Genomic DNA, 26,876 nt, shown 5'->3' on the forward strand with positions numbered 1-26,876 from the left:
TCCTTTATGCTATGCAGGCTCACCGCCAGACTTTTTGCCTTCACCCCTCCTGTTTTTTAACCCGTTTTTAATTGCTTTTAGCTCTGTGTACACCTTCCCAGTGCAAAAGTGCTTGTGCTCTCTCCTTTGAACATAGTGAAACTGGCTTACACCTAATTGGCATAAAAACATTTAGTGGCATGGAGAGCACGGGGCCCACGTCTGGGCATACCCGTCCCACTCAGGGTGACAAGTGCAAAAAGTGAGATAAAGAATGATGATGGATTCAACCCAGATCTGTGACTGGGGGTGAGTGTCTAGAAAGTTTCAGCGCTCCGTCCATCATCTCCTTGTGTTTGCTTTGTTCGCCCTAAGTTGGCAGGGTATGCCCAGACGAGGGTCCCTTCCTCACTTTGCCACTGGATTCAAGCTAGCCTGGCTGATGAAGGGTGTTACCCAGAAACCGGTCCCAGGATGCTTGTTTCTGGTTCAGGGAAGGCCAGGCTTGGCAGTTTGGACTGGACTGTTCCCATGAGGCACAGGGTCAAGTCTGATTTGCATATAGGTGGGTCTGAACTGAGGTGGCGAAGTGAGCTAAAGAATGATGATGGATTCAACCCAGATCTGTGACTGGGGGCGAGTGTCTGAAAAGTGTCAGCGCTCCGTCCATCATCTCCTTGTGTTTACTAGGGGGCCTGGAGCACTGATTATGCCACCCACTTAAGTAGCCTTTTAATCATGTCTCAGGCCTGTCGCTGAAGCTTCTGTGTGTAGTTTTAAGCCGCCATTTCGACCTGGCAAAATAAGCCTATTGACAAGCCTAATCCTTCCTTTTTAGGTCAAGCCTAGACAGTGCATGCCCTGTCTGGAAGACATGCTGTATTCAGTATGAGGGCTTTCATTCCGCCCCTCGCTGCTGATTAGTTAAGGAGAGCATCACTTGAAAAAGCTTACTTCTCAAACAGTGTTTTTACTTTCTATGTCCCACCTTCTTGTGTCTTGCTGTTCTCCTGGAGTATTGGCCTATTACAGGTATCATTTCACAAGAGGGTTTTTGCCTTTGTTTTCGCACACTCTTTTAGTATTGTGGCACACTGCACAGGTTTTCCAGGCCTTGGTCATCCCCTCCCCATGGTGCTCTCGTCATTGTCTGGCTCATAGTATACCAGTTATTAGCAACATTTCAGAATCCCCTTCCACTATATGTTATCACGAGCAACCCCACACTAATGACCAACAAGGGTGTGAACATCAAGTTGTTTGTGTAATATGAGTCCTGTTTTTCTTTTGTTATGGTTGCTTATCTGCTCTCGCGCACTGCTCAGTAAGAGTGCATGCAAGCCAAGCCTCTTTCCCTCCTCCTTTCCCTTTTCTGGGCACGTTTTTACAAAGGTGCAACTTCAGGTGTAAATGGTGCAATACAAAAGGTCACCCAACTCGCACCATAACCGCAGGCGACAGCCATCAAGAAGATAAGGGGACAGCAGAGGGAGTTACAGACCCTGGAGTCCCAAGTATGGCTCCGACTCACATGTCTGCTAAGCGATAATACGCGGTGCTCTCCTATTAAGAAATTACCACCATCAGTATTGCCCTGCATGTGCCTGCTGGCCTTCTGGAATTTTTGGCGTAGCAGTACACCACATACCCTCATTTATTTTCAACCGTAAACTTGCTGGAGTTGCCCAGAAGCTGGTAAACCTCTCACCGGGTATGGTGCCTCCCTCACCCCCCCTCCGCCCTGTTACTGCTCTTGGTACAAGGCATTGCTAATCTGGCTCGTGTCGGGATCACTGCTTCGATTTAGTGCACCCAAATGCACGGAATGTATAGTCCTGCAGTTTCCTGCCAAGTTCCTCAGTTTTGTGTGCTATTTACTGTCTGTCTGCTGTTTGAGGTATTTTTAAAACCGTCCCTTCTTCAAGGTGCTGTGGGCACATGCTGCTCTCTCTTTGGGGTCTTACTGGAAAGGGGTGTGGGCGTAAACACAAACCACAGCGCCGCCAGTTGCTTTTTGTTTGCTTTTTGCCTGAGCTTTGTACTAGGTGTACTGCCCTGCCGCACATTCATGTTTTATTTGGAACTGATAGTTCCTGAAAGGATAGCTCCCTTTTGATACACTTTCGTTGACTGTCATCATTTTATTAACAAACTTTTTATACTGTTGTGCTGCAAGCTAAAATACATCTGGACACTTTTCAGTCCATTTAGTAAATCCTGGAAACCTCCCCTCCATCCACACCCCACCATCTGGAATTACTTGTCCGTGAACCGCTGAGCAGGAAAGTTTGTGTCATCACCTGCCTTGAGTGCATGAAGTGTACACGAAAACATGCCCCACTGTATTGCTTTGCCCTCCCAAATAATACAAAATACAGCTCTCCCACACAGAGGCACACACACGGCGAAGCAATAAAAACACCTAGAAAGGGATTTCACTCTTATAAAATGAGGCACATTTAAAAACAATTTTCAGAATAAAGCATGGGTTATTATTTGTGCAACACTCTTTAACAGAAAAGCTTTCCCAGATGTCAAATGAAACAACAAATAATTGTATATAAAAAAAATATATATATGTGTGTGTAAGCAATAGTAACATACTTATAAGTAAGCAAATGCAACAGTTAAATGCATGGAATAAAGTACAAGGAATAATAATGATAATAATACTGGACTTCTACTGCAAGAAATAAACACTGTTAAATGCAGATAATCCGACATAAGAAATCAAAAGGAAAGAATGAAAAGATATAAAGATATGTACACTAAATACATCAGATGATTGTGACCACAGGAGACTTGAATGGGAACACTCACACATCACAATGCCAATAATCAAAAAGAATACAACACCGGCTGCAAAAACTGCATCTTAGCCCACTCCTGACTGGGGGATTCACAGCCGGAGTCGAGAGATGAACAAGCCGGGAACTGCTACACTGAACTAGACACATCTGTCGTTCATTCAGGTCAAAACAAAATCCGCTTTCCAAGTGAACAAACCCGTGTTTTATAATCTCAAAGCACTAGAAGTTTCCGAGAGGGCCTCCTCCGCCTCAAGGAAACTTACTGGAGTTGGCCACTCTCCATGCAAGCATTCCAAATGCAAACAAGTTCTTACGTATTCTTCTGCGCTCCCACATGTTCCAGCCCCTTATCTGAGAAAGTACAAAACATCTCCATAAGTACAGAAACAATCTTGAACACGAATAGCCTACACAACTTAAGTGATCAGGGGGCTTGCCTGTGTACGCAAAGCTCAAACTAGACAGTGTCAGAATTTAAGATGGCATGAGGGCATATCAAAACCAATAGAAAAAAACTTCATAAAACTTCCCAATATAGAACATAATGCACATTTGGGCACCACTGCATATATCACTACACTCTGATACAGAGAAGTACATTCCACACCTTTCTCTCCCTCATGCATTCAAATTACCATCCCATACGTTCTGTTCCTGGCAAGGCTGTTCTACTCTGAAAACACTCCCACTCCAAAGCTTTAAGCAGACACGAAATGCAAGTGCAAAGTGGAAATAAAACACACAAAATCAATTCAAATAATGGTAGTCAAAGGCCATCACATGGTCCCAATACATGGGAGTGCCTGTGGCACTACACCCATCTGCAGTTGCTGTTTAAGATAATGTGCTGCAAAAGAAGGGGCATTTTATAGGGTTTGGGAGTGGTGTGTTCTCGTCCCTCTTTCTATCCTTCTATCTCTTGTTTTTTTTCGTCCCGGTGTCTGTCTTTATGTTTTCATTCTGTATTTTTAGTCCATGTACCATTCCATATATGTATCTGCACCTATAAAATAAATTGCTTGCCGCCGCCTTGGTGCTGCTCTCTCTAACAGATCGGCTGTGCTTGTCTCTGGCTCACAGTGCTGCACTCTCATCTTTCCCCTCCCACCCCTGCCATCAGCTGGATTGGGTGAGGAAGCTTCAGGCTCTGTGGCTCAGTGGCTGAATCTACACCGACCACTATGGCTTTGACACTCATTACACTGTGTCTCTCTCTAGCCCAGTCTATCACTCTAATGCTCTCCGTCTTCCTCCCAGTCTCATGCTCCTTGTACCAGTCCCTGTCCCTTGATCCACACCCTCAAGCTCTCTCTCACTGCATGTTTCATGTTCCACAGCCAACGGTTCTTATTAGAAATAAATTCCTGTCTCTCAATCCGTACCTCTGTCTTTCTCCCTACCTCTGTCCTTTTCCCTACCCCTGTCTTTCCCCCTACTCATATCTATCTTCTCTACTCCTATCTCTTGTGTTCCAGGCATAAGCCCCTCATCTCAGTGTCTCTCTACTGCTCCCTCTCTTCTCCCTTGGTAGGTAAAGGACATTGCCATTTACATTAACTCAAAATAATGTGAGACCTATTGCATTTCCAATGCTTGCTAATACATGTAAGTCACTCCTAGGGTAGGCCCTACATAACCCAGAGAGCAGGGTACAGTGTATTAAAAAAATTCACACATGTACTTCTAAGTTTTACATGTCTTGGTAGTGAAAAACTCCTATGTTCATTTCACTTTTGCAAGGCCTACCTCTCCCAAAGGATTGCCTGATTACATGTAATAAGTGATAACTTTCAATTGGGAGCAAGTAGGAAAATCAAGTTTGGTCTCTATAGACCTGTAATTTAAAAACCTCTTTAATAGTAAAGGTGGATTTTAAGTCACAATAAAATACAAATGGCACTTTTAGAGGTCCCAACCATTTGGTGACCGCAGCCTGTATCTTGGTTACAAGACTAGGTGTACCTGACCATTGGTCTTTGTGTATTATTCACAGACAGCGAGACAAAGGGTTAACAGATGTTGCTAGAATGGGCCATCTCTGTCAAGATGAGGGGGAGGAGCCAGTACCTACCACACTCGCACATCACAAAGGCTCTGCCTTACCACAATCACAAAGGGCTTCACACTTGCCTTTTGTGTTCCCAGACAACCTGGGTGCAGGGCAGGGAAGCCGAAAATTCCAGACACCTCTGTAGGGAAAGGACTCTATAAGCCTCTCCCACTTCAAAGTGGGCACCAGGTAACAGTAGTGGACCCTCGATGCCAACTCTTTAGATCCTTTCTGGGCATGTGGACTCTGCCAGGAAGAAAAACTGCCCACCTGTGAAGTCTGCCCTGCAAACCTACTTTGTTGCTGAAGGCCTGCTATTGCACCAGGATCCTTCTACTGTTGTAGGCTGTCCTGCTGAATCCAGCCAGCCTGTGCAGACCCAGGGCTCTAGGCAATCTCCAAGGGTGAGTCAGCTACCCCCCTGTTCAAGCCACAGGGACATAACCAGCTTCTTCAACATTAACACATCTCACTGCAACCCTCTATCGCCTACCGACCAGCGTGACGCAGCTGGCCCTCGACGCATTTCAGCGCATGTGCTCGCAAGCCCCAGCAGCTTCTTTGATGCTGATACCGCCCAACGCCTTTGGCCCAGTGCAAAGCACCTCGTCTCTTGCGCCGACCATTGCAAGTCTCTGCAAGCTAACCAGGGGGATGGGAGATGCACACCTTTTATAACAAATGTAATCTGTAAAGTTAGTTGAAAAGTTCTGCTTGCAGTTGGGGTATCGCTGGCTGATCACCAGCGTGAAGCAAAGAAGTATAAAAAGGTGTTATCCAGACAGGTAACGTCCCCCAGTTGCACAGCCCACCTCCAGGTGAGGTGATTAATCCAATGGACAAAGTAAAATTTCTCCAGTAAGTTAAATTTTAATATGACTTCATAGTTAAGCCTTCCAATTAATTTCAAAGGACTCATATCATCTGCAGCGTAAATGAGTTAAGTTCCAATCACATAGATTAGTGGAAACAGACCCAATGCATTTCGGGCAAGCCCTTCATCAAAATTGAAACGGAAAACAGAGGGTATAATGGATATATGCAAATAGGTTTGTAATAATGCAAAACATACTCAGGGTGAAAAACAAGCTTAAATTGAAGAAGCATGCTCGTGATGGAAAAAACCTGCTGGAAATCGAAAAACATGCCCATCATGGCAAGTAAATGAGCTCAAGAAGAGAGGTGAACTTGGCAATCTATTAAACAGGAGAGTGTGTCTCCATGCAGTTAAGCAAACCAAATTCGATAACTTCGAAAAAAAAAAGGGTAAAACAGATAGTGAATTGAACTGGAAAGCGTGTCTCCATGCAGTTAAACAAAACATGAATTCGATGGTGAGGGGAATAAAATAGTGAAAAGACCTGCCGCAAAAGCGAGTGAGTTGAGTGCCACCAACGTTGTATGAAGAAACGAAGAAAAGCGAAGTCCGCATTGTCCTAAAATAAACAGTGACGGATAAACAGTAACGGAAGGTGACTGCGCTGATAAACATGACGTACTATAAAGTGCATGAAGTAAATCGCATGCAGAAAGAAAAAAATCAAACCGGACGGTTACCGCTATGAAAGGATAGGATAAACTAATCCGTCTGCGGGTGTGCCGCAGCTGTAAATGGAAACGCCGAGCAAGTGCCGGGGACACGAAGGTCCCGGATATACGAAAACGTGACCCAGAAGTGAATGCGGGGTTAGGTTGAAGCGTTGATGGAAGTATTGATAACATTACAAATATACAAAACTAAACAGACACATAAAAATATAATCCAGTAACAAAGTGTATGTGATGTTTTTTAAAAAGTGGAAAAGCGAACAAAATAAAAACGCGGATCTAATAACAAGGAAACACACAATGGGTGCCATATTGTTATGTGTGTGGTATGGAATAGTACATTGTAAATGAACAAACAAACTGAGAATGTATGAGAAAAGAACTGAGGATGAAGGTGCATGTAAAATGTTATTCAGAAGTGAGTGAAAAAATATATGTAAGGATAATAATAGGAGACAGAGTCTGAAAATTTAAAGTTAGAAGTTGGCTATTAAAGTGAATGATAACAAGGTAAAGCATAGGTTTAACCCCTTGAGTGCCCATGACGAGATGGTCTCGTCATGGGCCGCGGTTGCGCTGTGCCCATGACAAGACTATCTCGTCATGAGCCCCGCCCGCTAATGAAACGCCCGGCACAGGGCGTGGAAAGGGCGGGGCACACAAGGGGTTAAGGTAAAAAACAAAAGTCAGAAGTCAATGTAAAAAAGGTAGAATACAAAAAGTGTATGGACTAAAAAATAATTGTTAAATAAATGTTGACAGTAAAAAGCATAAGATGATGAGTAAAAGGATCAAAATAACCGTGGTTATAATAACAGAAGGTGAATGAAGTGTGATTGAAAAAAGAAGGTGGCTGGAGTGCGATAGAAAAACATAATTATGAAACAGATGGTAAAAAGAACCATGTAAAGTAAATGATTGGAGAAAACAGGAAGTTGGTGAATATTCAGATGGTTAGAAAAAAGCAGCCAAACTCTATGCGGTCATTAAGTCCGTTGGGCACAATGGTATCCAAGAATTTGGTCCAAAACAGTTCATGTTGTAATAAAAGTTTCCGATTGTCTCTTCCTTCTTGGGTAGTGACAGTTTCAAGTACCAAGAACCGGAGCTGACTGATGTTATGTTTAAATTCTGAAAAGTGTGTGGCAATAACCGATTTCTTATTGGTAGTTCTGATGTTGCTATTGTGTTCATTAGGTCGGATTTTGATCTTCCGATTCCACAAGGGCATTTTAAGAAATACCCCATATTTTTAGTGCCACAGGTTGCTGTCACTTTCAATTTGATCTTATTGCCTTTACGTGGGTGAGTAACATGTGGTCCCTTAATAATGTTATTGCAGTAGTTGCAGTTTAAACATGGGAAAGTACCTTGGCAATGTATTGTGGCAATAGATGGCTTGGGTTTCAATATATCTTTGATATTCTTACTGCTTTCATATGCAAAAAGGGGTGGGGTTGAAAAAATACCTTTAAAGTCAGGTTCTGATGCATAGCCCAATGTCATAAAATCGTATTTTAGTATTTACCACTTTGTTGTGAAAACTTAGAAACCAGGACCACCTGGTATTTTTTCTCATGTTTGGTGGTCGTGAAAAGATCTTCTCAGGTTTTGGTGTTTAATCTGGTTTAATCAAGATCAAGGATATCGGAAGGGTAATCCCGGTTTCTGAAACGTTGAAGCATGTTGTTTGTGTCAAGTTAGCTGGCTTGGAAGTGATGCGTTTAACTCTGAGTAATTGAGAGTAAGGCAAATGTTTTTTCAAGGAGTACTGGTGAAAACTTTGAAAGTGTAATAAGTTGTTACGATCAGTCTCTTTTCTGTAAGTGTTGGTTTCAAGGTTAGCACCAGTGTTCACTATGGATATATCCAGGAAGCTGATCATGGAATCACTAATGTTATAAGTAAATTCAATTCGGTCGTTGACTTGGTTGAGGTCTTGGATAATTCTAACTGGGTACGTTTCCATAACACAAAGATGTCATCAATGTATCGGACGTAAAATGCCAAATTTCTGACCCATTTGTCTGTAGATAAAGTATGAACAAGTTAAAATTTGTGCATGAATAGATTAGCGTACCGGGGGCTGCACAATTCCCATTGAAGTTCCATTCAGTTGAAGAAAAAATTCATTGCCATGCTTAAAATAACTGTGGTATAAGGTGTAGTGCAGTAATTCAAGCAAAAAAACTTTGGGATCTTGATCTAGTTCAGCTGAATTCAAAAAGTATTCGACGGCATTTATGCCCATGTCATGTGGAATAGACGTGTATAATGACTTCACGTCGATGGTACAAAGCCACGTGTTACAGACATTCTGCATGTTGAGAGAGCTGATTTTTTGCAAAAAGTCGTTGATGTCCTTAATATATGTCAACATCTGTTGAACCAACGGTTGGAGATATTTGTCCAAATATTTACCAATTGGTTCGTGAATTGTCCCACATGTAGACACAATCGGATGAAATGGTGGTTTTCTCAAATTCTTATGAACTTTGCGTAGCATGTATATGCTGGTACTTCTAGGATTGTCTGAGAATAAGAAATGTATGTCCTGTTCAGTGATGGTGCCATGCAAGACCGCTGTGTCAAGAAAATGTTTCAAGATCTTCTTGAATTCGTCAATCGGATTGCCATCCAATTTCATGTAAGGTAATGTGTCATTGATGTGTGTTTGGACATTCTCTTGGTAGAAGTTTGAATCCATGATAACAAGAGCACCACTCTTATCTGCGTTGGTACATGTAATGGAAGGATTACTAGCACACTGGTTCAAGATATCACGTTCTCTGCGGGACAAATTGGAGTGCTGGCTCTTCTTGGCTTTGAAAACTCTTTGAACATCTTGTTTCACTAAGATTTCAAAAGAGTCCAGTATTTTGTGACTTATCGGGAGAAAAGTGCTTTTACTCCTTAGCCCTAAAAGGGTACCGCTCTCTGGGTGTGAAGGATTCTCCAAAACATTGTGGGGAAAATGTTTTAAGCGCAAAGTGCGCATGAATTTAAAGAAACTGACTTCCATCTCGAGTTGATTGGAGTGAAAAGTTGGGACAAATGAAGTCCCTTTTTGGAGAACATTAATTTCAGAAGAAGTCAGAGAGTTTGAGGAAATGTTAATAACAAGCTCAGGTTCATCACTCATTTCTGACTCCTGGTTTCTCTCTTGGATAACGGAGCGTCAAATCTTTTTCCTGTTTCTCCGGTTGCCCCGTTTAGTTCATCTGAAGTGTGTTGACCTTGGCCTAAAAATGAAACCTGAGATGTACCAGAGCTTTGTTGGTTGCCTCCTGTTGGTATGTTGGAACCTTGAGTGGTCGTGGTGCCGCTCTTACTGCGGTTGCTAGGAGTTTGTTCACTGTTGGTGGACGAGGTTTCAGTGTTAGAAGTTTTGAATGAAGGTCAATTTTGACGACGACTAGCGTACATTTTGGCCTAGTTGTGGACTTCCCCCAACTTGTATTCGATAGGGTCGCCTTTCAATTTGCGTAGCTTTCTTTCTTGTATTTCTTTGGTATGTTTATCAAGTTGAGCATTGATGTCTTCCAACGTTTTTGTCCATTCTTCCGCGCTAAGTTTTGTCGATAATTCTTGTTTTAGATTTTGAATTTCACTGTTGAATTCTTCCAGCAGTTTAGACAATTCCTCCACAGTTAATAGGATAAGATCAAGGGGGCACTTGTTAAGGACGGAATACCATTTTTCTATCAACTTCGAATTATTCTTGCAAAGAGTAGGTTTAAGTGCGATTCTCGGACCATGTGGGATGCATTTAACCCGATGGTATTTGATGAGGGTACTCGCATGTAGGCGTTGGCTGATTTCTCTTTCCGCCACGTAAAGAAGTTGTTTGATGTTACTCTGCACATTACCTGTGCTAGAGCTCTCCGTTTCTGTTTCATTGATTAGAGCATATATCCTATGTGCTTCATTTTCCGTAAAAGGCAAAAGTGTGTACGCGATTATCTGTGAGATTTGAGATCTCATCATAAGGCATGTCGTCAGGTGGGTGCTAAATACCAGATCAGAAGAGAAAAATAACGGGGTGTTGGTAGATGCACACCTTTTATAAAAAATGTAATCCGTAAAGTTAATAGCTGAAAAGTTCTGCGTGCAGCTAGGGTATCGCTGGCTGATCACCAGCGTGAAGCAAAGAAGTACAAAAAGGCGTTATACAGACAGGTAAAGTCCCCCAGTTGCACAGCCCACCTCCAGGTGAGATAATTAATGCAATGGACAAAGTTACATTTCTCCCAGCAGACAAAGTTACATTTCTCCATGCAGACAGATTTGTTTATCCTATCCTTTCATAGCGGTAAGCATCCGGTTTGATTTTTTCTGTCTGCATGTGATTTACTTCATGCACATTATAGTACGTCATGTTTATCACCGCAGTCACCTTCCGTTACTGTTTATCCGTTGATCCAGCGGGTTACCAAACTCAGGTACTCAAACACCATATACTCACCTGGGCCCATAAACACACATTCACATAGGCTAGTAAATACGGCTGGGGGTCAATTTCTATAAATGCCTTTTTATGAGATTAGCTACCTGTCAGTTTTTAACTAATCTTTCACTGATCAAAAAGTTCTTTCCTCTGGTCAATGGACCTATTAGTTGGAACTAGTGGATGGTGAAATGACATTTAGAATTTATATTCCTTACCATGTTGAAATAACCACGGACTTGGGAGAAGTTTAAATGTTCATCTAGTTAATTCATACAAACTAGTAGAGAGGTCAAAAGAAACATATTAAATTCAAAATAAAATGATTTCACTGTATACCACCTATCTCTATTCTAACCCCATTTACTTATAATAGCTCTCCCCGCGTTAGCATTTAGTAAATAGCATGTTTTAATTTCAGCAAAGCAGATGCCTAGCATTTGAGTTTACAAGCGGCCATTTTGAAAGCGTTTGCGCAGGTGCAGGAAATTCCCTCCAAGCAAAGACTCGTCATACTGCGTAGATGCTGTTTATGCATGCGCAGTACAGTTTACCGCGATAGCAGTCATTCTGAGTTTCACTCGGAATACTTGTTAGTAAAACACATAAGCAAGCGTCATTCTAGTTAAAATATGGAATGTGGTGTATATTAGTTTACACAAAACTTCAATTAATATAGAATTACGAGTTCTATGAGAGGATTGCTTCCGAGCAAGTCTCTTTTATACGAGTCCTTTCTCCATCACCGTCGCTGTTTATTTTAGGACACTGCGGACTTAGTTTTTCTTCGTTTCTCTTACAACGTTGGTGGGACTTACCTCACTCGTTTTTGCGGTGGCTCTTTTCACTATTTTATTCCCCTCACCATCTTTTTCATATTTCGTTTAACTGCATAGATACACACTCTCCAGTTCAATTAACTATCTGTTTCACCCTTTCTTCAAAGTTATCGAATTTGGTTTGCTTAACTGCATGGAGACACGCTCTCCTGTTTAATGGATTGCCGAGTTCACCTCTCTTCTAGAGCTCATTTACTTGTCATCATGGGCATGTTTTTCCATTTCCAGCACGTTTTTTCCATCACGAGCACGCTACTTCAATTTAAGCATGTTTTTCACCCAGAGTATGTTTTGCATTATTCCATACCTATTTGCATATATCCATTATACCTCAATTTCAATTTTTAGATAAAATTCCTCTGATGAAGGGCTTGCCCAAAATGCATAGTGTCTGCTCCCACTAATCTATGTGATTGGAATTTATTAACTCATCTATGCTGCAGATAATATGTTTCCTTTGAAACGAATTGGAAGCCTTGACTATGAAGTTATATTAAAATGTAACTTACTGGAGAAATTTAACTTTGTCCATTGGATTAATTACCTCACCTGGAGGTGGGCTGTGCATCTGGGGGAAGTTACCTGTCTGGATAGCGCCTTTTTGTAAGTCTCTCAAAGCCCCACCAGCTCACATTGCAGCTCTTTGTTGACAGTCATCAACCCTGCTGCTGCACGATGCATCTTGATGCCGAATCTCACATTGCAACTCCTTGTCAACAGCTCCCCGATGCCGGCCCGTGCAGCTGGACAGAAGGACTTTGCATATCAATGCTCACAACCACAAGGTCCTTTTCAGCGGACTGACCTCAGTTCTCGATCTGGCACTTTAACACGGTCAGCCTGCACTTGTGACTTGGACCTGGTCTTCTGCAACCCGAACAGTTGATTTCCACAAATCCTTTAAAATTGCATATCTATGCTTTTACTGATTGGATTTTTGTCAAATAATTTAATAAATTTCACTCTACCTTTTTTGAAATTCGTGTAAGATGTTTTTTGTGTTGTGTTCCCTTTTTATTACTGTTTGTGTGCTGCATAAATACTTTACACATAGCCTCTAAGTTGAGCCTGACTGCTTTTGTGCCCAGCTTCCACAGGATTAAGCACAGGTTAATTTGGGGTTTGCTTGTGTTTCACTGTGACAAGAATTGTGGTGGTTGCTTGAGTGTGTTTCACCTTCCTCAACTAGTAACCCAATTTCTTAGAACTTCTTTCTGTAAAAGGTCCTCGTCGAGTAACTGCTTAAAGATTTCCAGTTATTAGCGGATCAGGTACAGGAGAATATTTTATATCCACACTGGCAGTAATGAAATGGCAGACACACTTTCTCTCCGATATCTCTTTTGACATGTTGGAAGCTGTGGCACCATCATTGGTGGCCGTAGATGCCAGAGGACACTTCTGGATGTGTTTTTGGAAGGCCAAAGCCACTCTAAGAGCATTGTTAATCCACCTCCCTTTCTTGGGTTCCAGACTCTTTGATTCTCAGCTAGAAGAACTAGTTCAGAATTTGGCAGTGGATAGAAAACTCTTGGCTCCAGTTCGTTCAGGTTTCAGAGGGAGAGGAGCACTTTAAAAGAGAGTGTTAGAGGAGCGAACCAAGTAGCTGTCTTTGTCGGGGAGCCCCTTCCTCTGACAAGACCTGGGACGCATATCTGATCTGGAAAGAAAAGATTGTCGACCAGTGGGCAATGGAAGTGGTACAAACAGGTCATCTGGTCCAATTTGCATAAGACCCAGAAGAATATTTTTCTCAAACATCGACTCCACAGGGTATGGTTTGACTGGAAGCATTGCTAAAAGGAATCCAGAAACTTAAAAAAAATAAAAAAATAAATAAAACCCATTTGAGATTGAGGTATCCAAACTTTAGGATTTCAGGTGCCAGATCACAAGGTTAAGATGACTGGGATCTGGATGTCTTATCTCTCCATGGTTCTGAGTGAGAAGCTTGGGGGAGAGGTGTAATTTTGGGTGAAGAACTACTGATAATTCCAGAAGGGTTGTGAACCAGGGTTGTTGAGCCCATGTGGGAGCAATTAGGATAATTGTCATGGAATGTTGTTTGAGTTTCCAAACCACTAATGGAATTAGTGGGAAAGGCGGAAAAGTGTAAGCAAATTTTCCTAACCAGTTCACCCATAGCACATTGCCTTTGGACAATAGGTAAGGATACCTGGACACAAAGTTTGGGCATTTTGCGTTGAGGTGTGTGGTGAAGAGATCTATTTCTGGGTAGCCCCACATCTGGAAGAATAGGATGAGAACTTGAGGATGTAGTTCCCATTCGTGGATCTGTTGTCTTTGACGACTGAGCAGATCTGCAATGTTTACTCCTGGGAGGTGTTCTGCAAGGAGATATATTTTTTGAGGAATAGCCCATCTTCATATGCTTTGAGCTAGTTGTGAAAGCTGTAGAGTGTGTCCCCCCCCCCTGTTTTTGTATGTAGTACATTGCTGTCATGTTATCTGTACGAATTAGGACAGCTTTGGCTACTAGATGCATTTGAAAGGCTTTCAATGCGAGAAAAATTGCTAGAAGCTCCAAATGGTTTATGTGGCGTTGTTTTTGTTGTAGGGTCCACATGCCCTGATTGGTATGTTTTCGAAGATGAGCCCCCCAACCAGTGAGCGATGCGTCTGCTGATAGCACTATCTGTGGAACCGGGTCGACGAATGGCCGCCCCATGGAAAGGTTTTGTGTATTCTCCCACTGCAGAGAGCGATGTGTGCGGCCGTCTACCAACACCAGATCGGTTAGCTGACCTTGAGCCTGGTTCCACTGACGTGCTAAGCTTTTCTGTAGGGGACGCATTTGGAGACTTGCGTATGGAACAATTAGAATGCAAGAAGCCATCATTCCGATCAATTGCATGAACACTCGGGCTGGTAATGAGTGTTGAGGCTGAAATAGTGATATTAGGGTTTGCATGTTGCGTATACTGATTGGGTTGGGGTATGCTAGAGCTTTGCAAATGTCTATTGTGGCTCCCAGGTACTATTGCATGTTTAAGGGTTAGAGATGAGACTTGGTGAGGTTCACAGTGAAGCAGCTGAACTGTTTTGTGAGTGTGGTATTTGCAGCTGTGTTGTGACTTGGCTTTAATTAGCCAGTCGTCCAAGTAAGGGAAGACGTGAATGTGTTGTCTTCGTAAATGAGCTGCGACTTCTGCCAGACACTTGGTGAAGACTCTGGATGCTGTAGTTACTCCGAACGGGAGAACTTTGAATTGGTAATGTTGCCCCTCCACCACGAACCTGGGATATTTCTTGTGAGCCGGGTGAATGGGAATATGGAAGTATGCGTCCTTTAAATCTAGAGTGGAAAGAAAGTTGCCTTGCTGAAGCAATGGGAGCACCTGTTGTAGTGAGACCATGTGGAAGTGGTCTGATTTAATGTAGAGGTTTAGCTGTCTAAAGGTCTAGTATGGGTCTGAGAGATGCATCCTTTTATTTGGAATCAAAAAGTATAGGAAGTATACTCCTGTCCCTTGATGATATATTGGGACTGGTTTTATCGCATGTTTTTGTAACAGAGAGAGAACCTCTTGTTTTAAGAGGGTGAGATGTTCTGGTGACATTGCACGTTCTCTTGAAAGGATAGTTGGGGCAGTGCAGGTGAGTTCCAGGCAACAACCATACAGGATAATTTGTAATACCCACTTGTCTGAGGTGATTGAATTCCAGACAGGTAGAAACTGTGAGAGACGTCCCCCGACAGGTGTGGGATGATCGGGGGTAGTGGAGGGAAGTCACTGTTTATTAGCAGGGGAAGAGCGGGTGGAGTTACCTCTGCCTCTTCCTTTATTATTATTCCCTCTGTAGCTTCCTCTGGAGGAGATAGATTGGTTGTTATTTTTATAAAAGGTGGAGGGATTCTCTGGTGACACTGTTTTTGAGCCACCCCTGTAAAAGGAGCAGCGAAAGGAACCTCTATTAGAAGGGAATTGTAAGGCCCCCATGGACTTAGCAGTTTCGGTGTCTTTCTTCATTTTTTCTAGTGAAGTATCGACTGATGGTCCGAAAAGATGCCCCTTATCAAAGGGCTGATTAAGTATGGAGGATTGGACCTCCTGCTTGAATCCAGAGATTCGAAGCCAAGTGTGCCTGCGCAGCAGTATGCTAGTGTTGATGGCACGAGATGCTGTGTCTGCTGCATCTAGTGCACATTTTATGGAAGTGTTGGTGATAAGCTTACTTTCCTGAATCAGGTCATTAGCTTTAGTCTTATACTCATCAGGCAAGTGTTGCATGAGTTTTTCCAACTCATCATAATGAGCCCTATCATAGCATGCTAACAGAGCCTGAGCTTTGGCAAAACGCCAATGGTTAGCAGCCTGCGAAGCGACTTGTTTGCCTGAGGCATCGATGAGTTTAGACTCCTTATCAGGAGGAGGGGCATCGCCTGTAGTTTGAGAGTTAGCTCTCTTGCGGGCGTTAGATACAACAAGAGAGTCTAAGGGCAACTGGCCTTTTATATATACAGGGTCTTAGGAGCGGGCTTGTATTTTTTATCCACTCTAGGTGTGAGTATTCTGACTCTAACCGGGTCTTTGAATACCTCGTCTGTGTGTTTTAACAGGCCCTTGAGCATTGGCAAAGTATTAATAGATCTTTGCGTCTGCGTAAATGTCTCCACAAGGAAATCCTCTTCTAGAGGGTCTGTATGAAGCTCCACTCCATGGTATTGAACAGCTCTGTTGATAAGCTGTGCAAAGCCAATGTTGTCATCAGGTGCGGAGGGTCTGGAGGGATACAGGTCAGGGTCATTATTTTGATCTGGATCGTTATTATAATCCTCCTAGGGATCAGTGTCCTGTGGTATGTCTTGGTTGTCTGGTATATTTTGATCATCATCCCCATCCCCATAATCTTCATCCTGTTGGTCAGGTGAAAGTGGAGGTGGTGGTGAATTTGATGGTGTAATAAATAGATTGGGATTAACAGGAGGAGAAGGAGGTATGAAAGGGGGAGAAGGGTTAGTACCCATGTCCTTTTTCTTCAGAGGTATAGAAGAATCCTCACAGAGATCCAGTTTCCGTTTTTTAGGAAGAGTGGCCGAAGGTGTCCAGTTTCAGGGTCAATAGTAAGTCTATTTTATTTTGGATCCAAAACTGTCTCTTCAGATGGAGGCTCCTTGGAAAGAGTATCTTTCTCTTTAGGAGTGGATTTCGGCGTGGAAGATTTGGGCTGAGAGTCTTTGTGCGCCAAATGTTTTGAATCCGTGTGTTTAGTTTTAGCCTGCTTAGGGTCAGAAGGTTTCAGAGTGGCATGATTCGGCTCTGAACTTTTCGGCGCGGAGGGTATCGGCTCCGAGGTTTTAGGTGTGGAGGATTTTGGTTTGGACGATTTCGGTTCGGACGATTTCGGTTCGGAACTTTTGCTTTGGAGGATTTCCGATCCGAGGCCTTCGGCGCAAACGTTGTAGGGAGTGGCACATGTTTTGTTTCATGCTTCGGTGCTGAAGGTGTTGGTTTGGTACCGGAATGGGTCCGGCTCGAGCCCGAGCCAGAAGGCTTGTCGTTGTTTCATAGCCAGGCTGGAGGGCAGGGCATCTGAAACATTTTCTCAGTGTTGACCCGAGCCCGAGGGAGGAGGTGATACCGGAGCCTTCGATTTTGATTGCGTGAGCACATGGGGAGTTGTACTCACGATACGTTGACACCGAGTGACGTTCAGGTCTTCCTCCATGTCGGAGTCAGCTTCAGACACGGAGACTAGTTCTTCTTCTTCGGCTTCTGCAGCTGGATGGTGGGATTCTAAATCTTCACCAAAGATTTCCGGTACGGAGCCGCTGCATCTCGTGGCGTCGAGCCCGACGATCACAAATGGTCTTTTGCGATCGGAATGATCGACATGCTTCACAGTCATTCTTGTTGTGCTTCGGGGATAAGCAGAGGTTGCAGACCTCATGCAAGTCTGTGCGTGGGAACTTAGCACGACATCCAGGACATAGCTTGAATGGAGTCCGTTCCATCGACTGCTGGCGTGGTCGGCACGGGTAGGCCCGACGGCCCGCCTCTAAGTTCCTGATCGAAGGTTTTCACAATGTACACGATGCGCGTCGAATGGGAAATCACAATGGATAGACAATACCGTCGAGGGTAGAGGATTGCGTGTCGAAGAGGTTCGAAAATGATACAGAACCGGAGCGCAGCGATAAACATCTGAACCCGATGGCGTAAAAAAACAATCTGCCAATGGAGTCGATGCCCATGCGCCCCATCACCGAAAGGAGGAGTCACCTACCTCGTGACTGGAAAGACTTCTTCAAAGAAAAACAAAGTGCAAACATCCATACCCAACACCAGTTGGCGATCTATGCAAAAGCATATGATCTACAGCTCATATGCCTCGAACATCTGATTTGAAGACTACCCTACTATTGACAAACCAAAGGTTACAAGAGATGATAGATATGAATGTAACCCTTATGCAAAGACTCAAAAGGAAAAATATCAATCCCAGTGCAATACGCCAATGCTGCTATCTAGGAGGGAATCACTCTATTCAAATAGGGCCAGATCGGACTAGGGCCACAACCCCCTTGTAGCCATGCTCCTACCAGATCCAAAGGGGGAATGCTAATGTGAGGACCCAGCCACGCCTAATCTTTCTAATGACTCAACTCACAGTATTCAGACTAGTTCTTGGAATATGAAGGCAGGAACCGGCCATATTACATCCTCCAGGAGCTCTGAAATGCCAAGAGGTTACGTATGCAACCAAGGAGTATACTGTCTAAAGCCCCCTGCTAGCGAACCTTCAAAGAATATGACGAATACGACCAAAACCACCAGCCCCTTAGTACGGCCGTTTCTAAAGTGAAGGAAATCTTCTCTACAGCCAGCAACTTTCCCATCTCCAGATACAACCATTGAATCTGCCATAGTTCAATCTACATGTCAAATGTTCTCAAACTTAAACCTGGCGATAGGGAGTCTACCGATTCCCTGATTAACAAAGTATCCCACTGGATTAGACACAGAAGGAAGTGCCTTTCAATAATTCATTCAGATATAATCTTTGCACTATGGGAAACAAACTGCTCAGGATGCTGGGAGGCAGCAAGATTGACTTTTAAGGATCCTGCGATGGCTACTGGGTTACCTGCCCTGGAGGCACGCTCATACCCACCTCATGGCTCCTCTATTCAATTTAGAAGTCTTGCTGGGTTCCAGTCTTTAGTTACTAAATATAAGCCCCTTCTGAACCATTTATAAACCTCTAATCAAACCTCCAGTATATAATCGAGAGTATGTGGTCTTGAGGAACTAATAGACCTGTACATTCAGAAAAATCCAATCTGAGTGAAATTGATTGACCAGGGGAGGGGCCCTCATACAAAGCTACACCTGAAGACCATAGCAATATCCTTTCACATCCCATTTCCACAGTTGCAGTGAACAATGGTTGTCTGGATACCAACATTGCAATTTCTTCTCTGAGCCCATGCATTGAGCCTAAATTGACCTAACTACTCCCTAATGAACAGGATACTGCACCTACCTATCACCTAACTGCCACAATCCCCAGAGAGGCAGCAATATTAGATATGGCAAACGGCTCTTGAGCTGCCACGAGAGACACTGATAAAGACATTGGTCATCTAAAATTTTTATCTTGGAACATAGCTGATGTAAGAGGGAAATTACTGCATCCTGCATGGGGGGCCTTTATCAATGATTTCGATAGAGTCTTACTACACAACACTTGGGCTTTGGAAAAGGTGTTCTGGCATGGATATACAAGCTATAGCATAGAAGCGGTGCCCATTAGGTGGCTTAATACTTTGGATCAGAAATCTACCAGAAGTTTCGATCATTAAGCTGGACATTTACAGCAATGATATTTAAGGCAGATATATATATTCCATCGCTTCATAAGCAGGAATAACGAATCTGCAACCCTAAAGCTTCTGTACCATCATCTATCAGAAACAACACATAAAGCACCCCTTAGTGGTAGCAGGTGTTTTCACTACAACATTCGAGCTGTTAGAAGGTCTATCTACAATTACCGAGGGGGAAGATGAAACCAGACGAATTGAGAAGTTGCAAATTCCACCATTAAGATCTTGGTCCCCAATGGGTTTCCAAATTTTATCTCCCACCTTATCTAATGAAGTAAGGGCCTATAATGGCAAATTTGATATTGATAGTCCACCAGCCTTTACTTTCAAAAGAGGGCTCCGCCAGAGCCGAATTGATTACATTTTATTGGATATTGATCTTTGGCATTTAATACTAGATTTTGTAATCACCACAAAAGAAGAAAGCTCTGGTTTTAACACTAAATAACCAATTGTTAAAGGCAAAACTAAGCCCAGTACCCTGCCCAGAATCTATATTGTCGATTTTCAACAATAGGAAGGCAGTCAAATGGTCGAAGATCAGCTACAATACCCAGTTACTGACACAAATTTCTACAACATTTAACAATTATTTGGGCCCATTTGATAGCCACTCCCCTCAAGACATACCTATGAGCGGGTTACACTTAGCCTTTTATAAACCTTTACTTACACTATGCACCAAAACCATGAAGGTACATAACTGTAGGAAACCACAAGCCCCTGCATAGTATAATAGTGAGTGCTGTAGACAATTATAAATCAGAGCTACTAAATCATGTGACCATCACATAAGCAAAATTGAGCATTCTATAAGTCCACCAACTCCTCGTCCAAACAGGCATGGATTGACTCAGGCTGGATGGCCCCGCTAGAAGCTATAAACATCAAGGACCACAGAACATTCTGGAAAATATTTTCTCATGGTGGTACAAAATCTTCTAGCCCCATTGAAGTTGTGGTCCAACCCTTATTCTGGGTCGAGCACTTTACAAGTTTATGCGCGGCAACCTACCAAACTGCCTTCTATAGGGACGCCCAGAAAGAAGACCCACATAGAATTTTCACTGGAGGAGACTTTTCTGGCTATCAACGATCTCCATATCGGCAAAGCACCAGCCCTGATAAAGACCCTGTAGATCTTTACCGCTCGGAACCCACAATTCGGGGCCCCTACATTAATGTCCTCTCTAATAAAATCCTGGAGGGCGATAGCATACCCCCATCATGGTTATCCACAGAAATAATCTCTATCTATAAGAAGGGAGACACCTCCCCAAGTAACTATAGACCAATCAGTCTGATTGATACCCTGCAAAAGGTTTTCTGCCATCAAATACTTTCTAGGCTACAAGACTGGCTGAATGAGAGGATGATTCTGTCTTTCTTCCAAGCAGGATTTCGCTCATAGGTGAGCACCACTGACCAGGCCCTTCACTTGAATCTGATAAGATGGAAATATCTGACTCTTTCTAAAGAACATCTTTACATTGCTTTTGTTGATCTAAGGGCGCGTTTGACCTGGTTCTGAGATGTAGTTTGCGGCTTGCCTTATTCAGATTGGGCATTGATCCTTACGAGACTACAAGAGGGGACCTAGGCATAGGTGTGATGGGAGACCAATAAGCAGCTCACTTAATGAATACTCAACGCACGTGGAGTGTGTCAGTGTCAGGGGTGTGTTCTCGCCCTGACAATATTTACGCTTTATATTAACGATCTGGTGGACCACTCGTCAATATGCATCCATGACTTCCCCAGGATAGGGGGTTTGCCAACACTCGCATTATTATGTGCGATGATTCTGTCTTGCTCTCCCGAACGCCCATGGGGCTGCTGAATAGTTTCTCAGAGTACTGAAGATCCAGATGCCTGGAACATTCTGTCTATAAACCCGCCCAAATCTCATAATAGGGGTTTTTATATGTGCGGAGCAAAGCTCCAGCAGGTTCATCAATTTGACTATCTAGGGGGTTAGGTGTGACCAATCTAGAAATTGGAAAGCCCAATTATTGAAATATGAGCTTTCATTGACCCATGGATCAACCACTATTACCAAACGTTACAAATCCACTACACCAAACTCATTGTCCGCAGTTGTAGAATTTTACAGGGCCAAGGCGCAGTCAGTAGTCCTATATAGGGCTTAACTGTGGGAGATGGAGAATCTTAAGGGGCTGACCACCAATGAAAACTGTTTTAGAAAAACCTTATTTTCTCTACCCAGCAGTACACCCACACTTTCCCTGTGTTTTGACATGGGACTTAAATGAATTGGGGGCATAGTAAAAATAAGACCACTACTTTTCTGGGTGCAATTGTGGTCCTCCCCTGAATTGGCTACCTATATGTCTGCACTGGAGGAGATGGTGAGCATGTGAATACATTTACACATAAATGGGACGTAGGTGGCTCTAAAACGCAGAACTGCATGATCTGCACTAATAGCATTGAGGATTTTGAACATGTATTGTTTTTCTGTCCACTTTATGCCAAATCTAGAAGGTCCTGGATTAGGCCGGAGTGTACCACCTTGGATACAAGACATTTTGGTGTTGCCGCTCTGATTCTAAGAACGGACATCAGTGTCCCTAGGGCCCTAAGCCTGAGTAGTTATCCTTTAGCAGTCAGACACATAAGGAATTGCGGTGCCTCGGACTATAATTATTTAGCAGGCTTCATGGAGATGATAGACATTGGGCGACTAGGGCATTAGGCCTGGGCAGATACCCATTATATAAAACAGATAGGACTTGAAGCCCTGCCCTTTTGATGTGTGTCCACCTTTAAAACTGCCCTTCTCAGGAACCCTGCTGGGGATATGACAGGATGCTCTTCCTCCTTTTAAATCTTTGGCCTACTGGATGCTCTGCTGTTTTTTATGCGCATGAACTGGATGACATTTGCCTCTATGTAACGGTTTGCTCATAAGTTACATCTGCATGTTTCACTCTGGCTGTTTTTACAATATTAATACTGTGCTTAGTGGATTCCTACGATTCTATTGCTGCTATGGTTATTTGCATTTTAATCATGAATGCTGATTTGAATGTGTTTTATTGCTAATGTTTAATTGCCTGTTTTATGGGCTTGTTCCGAAATAAACATTTTTGATGATGATTATTCTTGCCCTTCTATGTCCAGTAAAATTTCCAGTTTCAATTCCTCACATTTGACCTTGCGTCTGCAAGAAGGATTGTTACCACACTCTTAGTGCCAGCAGCAGGCAGAATTCATTCTCTGGTGAGATCTGCTTTCCCTATCTGGATGGCTGGCTGATCGCATCTCCTGGTTTAAGGGTTCTGAAGACATTCAGACTGTAATCAACGCACTGATAGAGCATGGAATTTCATAAACTGCCGAGTTCCACCAGGTTCCAGTTCTAACTTTACAATTCACTTATTCAAGACCTAGGTGTGGTAGGTTTTTCTTCCAGTGCACAGAAAACTGGCACCAAGGCTGTCAGTTTTGTGGGGGATGCAACGCGCCACGGAGGAGATCTGTTGGTTCTGCTGAATCTAAAGATGGGCTGGCAGAGCACCTTCAGTCCCACTTCCAACGTGGCATCACTTGGGAAAGTAGGACTCACAGATGGCAGAGTCCAGGTGCTAGGTTCAAGGTGGCTGGAAGCTTGTTCTATCCCTAAGGTTTCTGATCAGAAGGGCGGCGACCTAGCCCTTGGAGTCACTCTGGGGCCCTGCATTTAGAGATGCAGGTCCAGTCCTTCCCACCTAGGCAAGAGGGCTGCAGAGCAGCAGGTCAGCACAGTAGGGCTTCAGTCCTTCAGGGCAGCAGTCCAGCAGAGTGGTAGTCCTTTCTTCTACACAGCAACTCTTCCAGGCAAAATCCACAGGTCCAGAAGTATACTGAAGTGTCAGTGTCTGAGGACCAATATTTATTCCGGGGGCAGTGGCGGCCGGTAAAAATTTTAATTGGTGGGGCTTAAAACCCTGCCTGGATTTTCACAGACCAAATTAGTGAAGCATTGGAGCCCAATTCCAGTAAAAAAAACCAAATCAAAGGCATTCCCCCTGCAAAATTATTTTTTACATTTTTGGCTAAAATGATACATTTTATACCACATTTTGCATAATAAACTGGCATGTCACTGGTGAAAGGGGAATTCTGTCACATGCTCCAAGTCATCATGCAGATTCCAGCAGTGTATTCTGTATTGGAACTAGAGAAACCATACTTTTGTGTTTGTAATGTTCTCAGTAAGGAGGGCTGTGGTGGAAATATACTTTTAAAACCGAGCTGCAGTGATTTGCCACCTAATCTCAGCAGATGGTAAATGTATATAAGGACATCTGTGTTTAGAGGGGTGGAGTGGCCAGGGAATACTACACAGGGTGGAATTCCACACCGGAATTCGGTTTCACACTGTAGTAGAGAGCTGTGGTGTCACTGCCAGTAAAAGCAGTACTGTTCTGACTCCGGATTGAAGTGCCTTGTGTAGACCCACCTGATACGAAGCACTACAATAGTGAACATCAGTGCGTACAAAGGAAGACAGGACTTTGGCCTCCAGAACAGTCCAACTGCAGATGCAAGGCCAGTCTCAAAGGGGCTTTTTGAGAGCACACGTCTAATAATGGCCTGCTGGTGGAAGTCTGCAGCCCGCCTGTGATGGCAGAACCAGGTGCATCTCCTCCCTGGTCCAGGGTGTCAGGTAAGCAGGTGGTGTGTGGTAGAGGTGCCGGCGGCTGCTTCCATGACGCACAGTCACCAGCCACAATTACAAGCCCTCAAGCGAGCTGAGCTGAACGTTTTAATGTAAGTTCAGTGACCATGAACCGAACACAACGAGTTATAAATCTCAGCCACTTACTGAGCTGTTCATTACGAAATACACACGCCAAGTGCTTGGGTCTGTTTTTGGAATTATGGGGTTCCCGTTTCCTTTGCTATTTTTTGTAAAATGCATCTTTTTTTCGCGCTGACCAGGCAGATTCAGTTATTTTTACTAGCCCATTTTACTTCTCTTTATTATGCAATGACCTCTGCTGGAGGTAGCAGAGGCCATAGAAGAGACTAGACACCTGGAAAAAAGGTGGCCGCACAGGAGAGGCGACTTACCCTTGAAAGGAGGCTGAGCATCGACCAGGCTACTCGAACTTGATGTTCTCTGACGATGGGGGAAGGTGAAAGTAAACAGATAGACTGTGCATTCACACCTGCACAGTGTATCGGTTTACTGCAGGATCACACGGCGTAGGTCTGATCCACCCTCCTCCCTCCCACACTGGCTGCCTCTTCCACCGAGCCTTCAGCGATTGGTACGTAGCCCTGGGCAGTACAGGGCTGAAACTCACAACGCCCAGGGCTACCTGGAAAAGTGACGCTTGCAGTGTGACATAATGGGTGTTCCCAGGAGAACCTGAAGAACGGCAAACCAGGGCTGGAACATGGTAAGCCCTGGTTTAATCCAACATAACTGGAGAGGTTGGCACATGCGCACTAGTGCATATGCCCGTGTAAAAGTGCCTGGCTTTCGGTCCCACACTGACACGATTGTCACATAGTGACAGCAGGCCTGACAGAACTATTTTTTTTAATTACAATTTTAATCATTACAACAGTAATGATAAAAACTAAGAGGGTTATTCTCAAGAACGTGTGATAACTACCGCAAAAGTAGCTTAACGCAACTTTTCATCTATCGTGGGAAAATAACTCCGTATTAACGTGGTATTCTCAACACGGCACCATGTGATAGACCCACGACAACGCGTCAAATGAATGCGTTAAAATCAACGCGACCCCGCAAAAATGCAAAACACGAACGCGAAAAAAGCGGTGATGATGCCAATCGCGATACAAAAATCAGCAAAAACCAGCCAAAGGCCTGCAATCACCACGCGACATGCGGGAAAATGCACTATAAAATTTGGAGAAAAAACCCCCCACCAAAACCAAATCAAACTGCGTAGCACCATGGATGCACCCGGGCCGAGTGCAGAGGACAACCTGAACCCCAAAAGCCCCACAGTGGACCAGCCAAGAACCCCATGTTCGGGGAAGGGCAAGGAGAAGAGGAAGACGGGGTTCAGTCCGCAGGAACACCGGATCATCGTCACAGAGGGGATAGAACACTACCAACAACTGTTCGTCACCTCCACTGAGTCATTGGCAACACAAACGGAATAATGCAGTCCATCGTCAACAACGTGAATGCAGCCGGAGAATCGAGGAGGTCAATGGAGGAGGTCAAGAGGCGCTAGCACTAAGTACACAGCCAAACCAAGGAGAAACTCGCTACCAACAGGAAGGCAGCATTGGCGACTGGATGTGGGAGTCTTGCGCCGCTGGAGGAGCTGGATTAGCTGGAGGAAATGGTGGCCACAGTCATCAGTGTGAAGACGGTGCAAGGACTATGGGGGTCTGGACACAACTCGATATGACCTGACCCAACAGCAACAGGGTGAGTAAGAACCAGGGACTGTGGGGACGAAGGGAGATGGGCACAATGGCGCATATGCACAAACAATCATGTGCAGCACACTGCACACCCACAATGAGTGTGGAACATGTCCCTGATACGGCACACTGTAGCACACATAGAAACACCAAGTAGGCCCCCGTCCACAATGTGCACAAATGGGCCCCCCTCCATATCACCAATGCCACAACCTACCCATGCACATGTGCTGAATCCAGAAAAGCAGCGGCACTGTGAGCCACACGGACTATGCAAGTGACACTGCATGACAGATAGCATGGCTGCAGTCACAATACATGACATGGTGCACGAGACGACTTTGAGTTGGCTGAGTGTGGACCACATCCATAAAGGAGCAGGTCACACTTGGACACATCCACGTGCACCTACAACCCAGGACGTCAAAAACACATCTGCAGACAAACAATGCACAAGAGGACAAAACATGTCCAATAGCACAAATGACCCAAGTTGCAAACATCCCAGCACCCGAAAAGCACACACGTAAAAGGCACATCGACTCAAGGGGATAAGGGGCTGCCAAATCAGAGCTGCAGGGGCGACTCGCCAACAAATGTAGCACACACACATAGCAATCACAGTACATCAACATTGACGACAATGTCGTACAAACCTTACACCACAGGACAGAGAACACAACTGGTGCCGCCCGTGCGCAGAAACTGGCCAATCACTTCTGGTATGGCATGACACTGAGATGATAATGTACGAGCACAACCTCACATCCGTCATGTAGTCGTAATGTCCACTGTCTCCCATCAAACAGCCAGCTTCACCAAAACGCCAAAATGTACATTGTCATGCAGTCTGAATGTAAACATCTACAATGCGTGAACATACATGGAACACATCGTTAACCTCCATCTCACCGTTACATTGCAGAGGGAC

At 44.0% G+C, this 26,876-nt stretch overlaps 1 long non-coding RNA gene across 1 annotated transcript in view; it reads right to left on the minus strand.

The window, feature by feature from the left end:
• The window catches only part of LOC146816464 (uncharacterized), a 38,579-nt gene that overhangs the window by 3,001 nt on the left and 8,702 nt on the right, over positions 1-26,876 (minus strand). The gene's annotated exons all lie outside the window — the stretch shown is intronic.

Source organism: Triturus cristatus, chromosome 6 (assembly GCF_964204655.1).
Source record: "Triturus cristatus chromosome 6, aTriCri1.1, whole genome shotgun sequence".
NCBI lineage: Eukaryota > Metazoa > Chordata > Amphibia > Caudata > Salamandridae > Triturus > Triturus cristatus.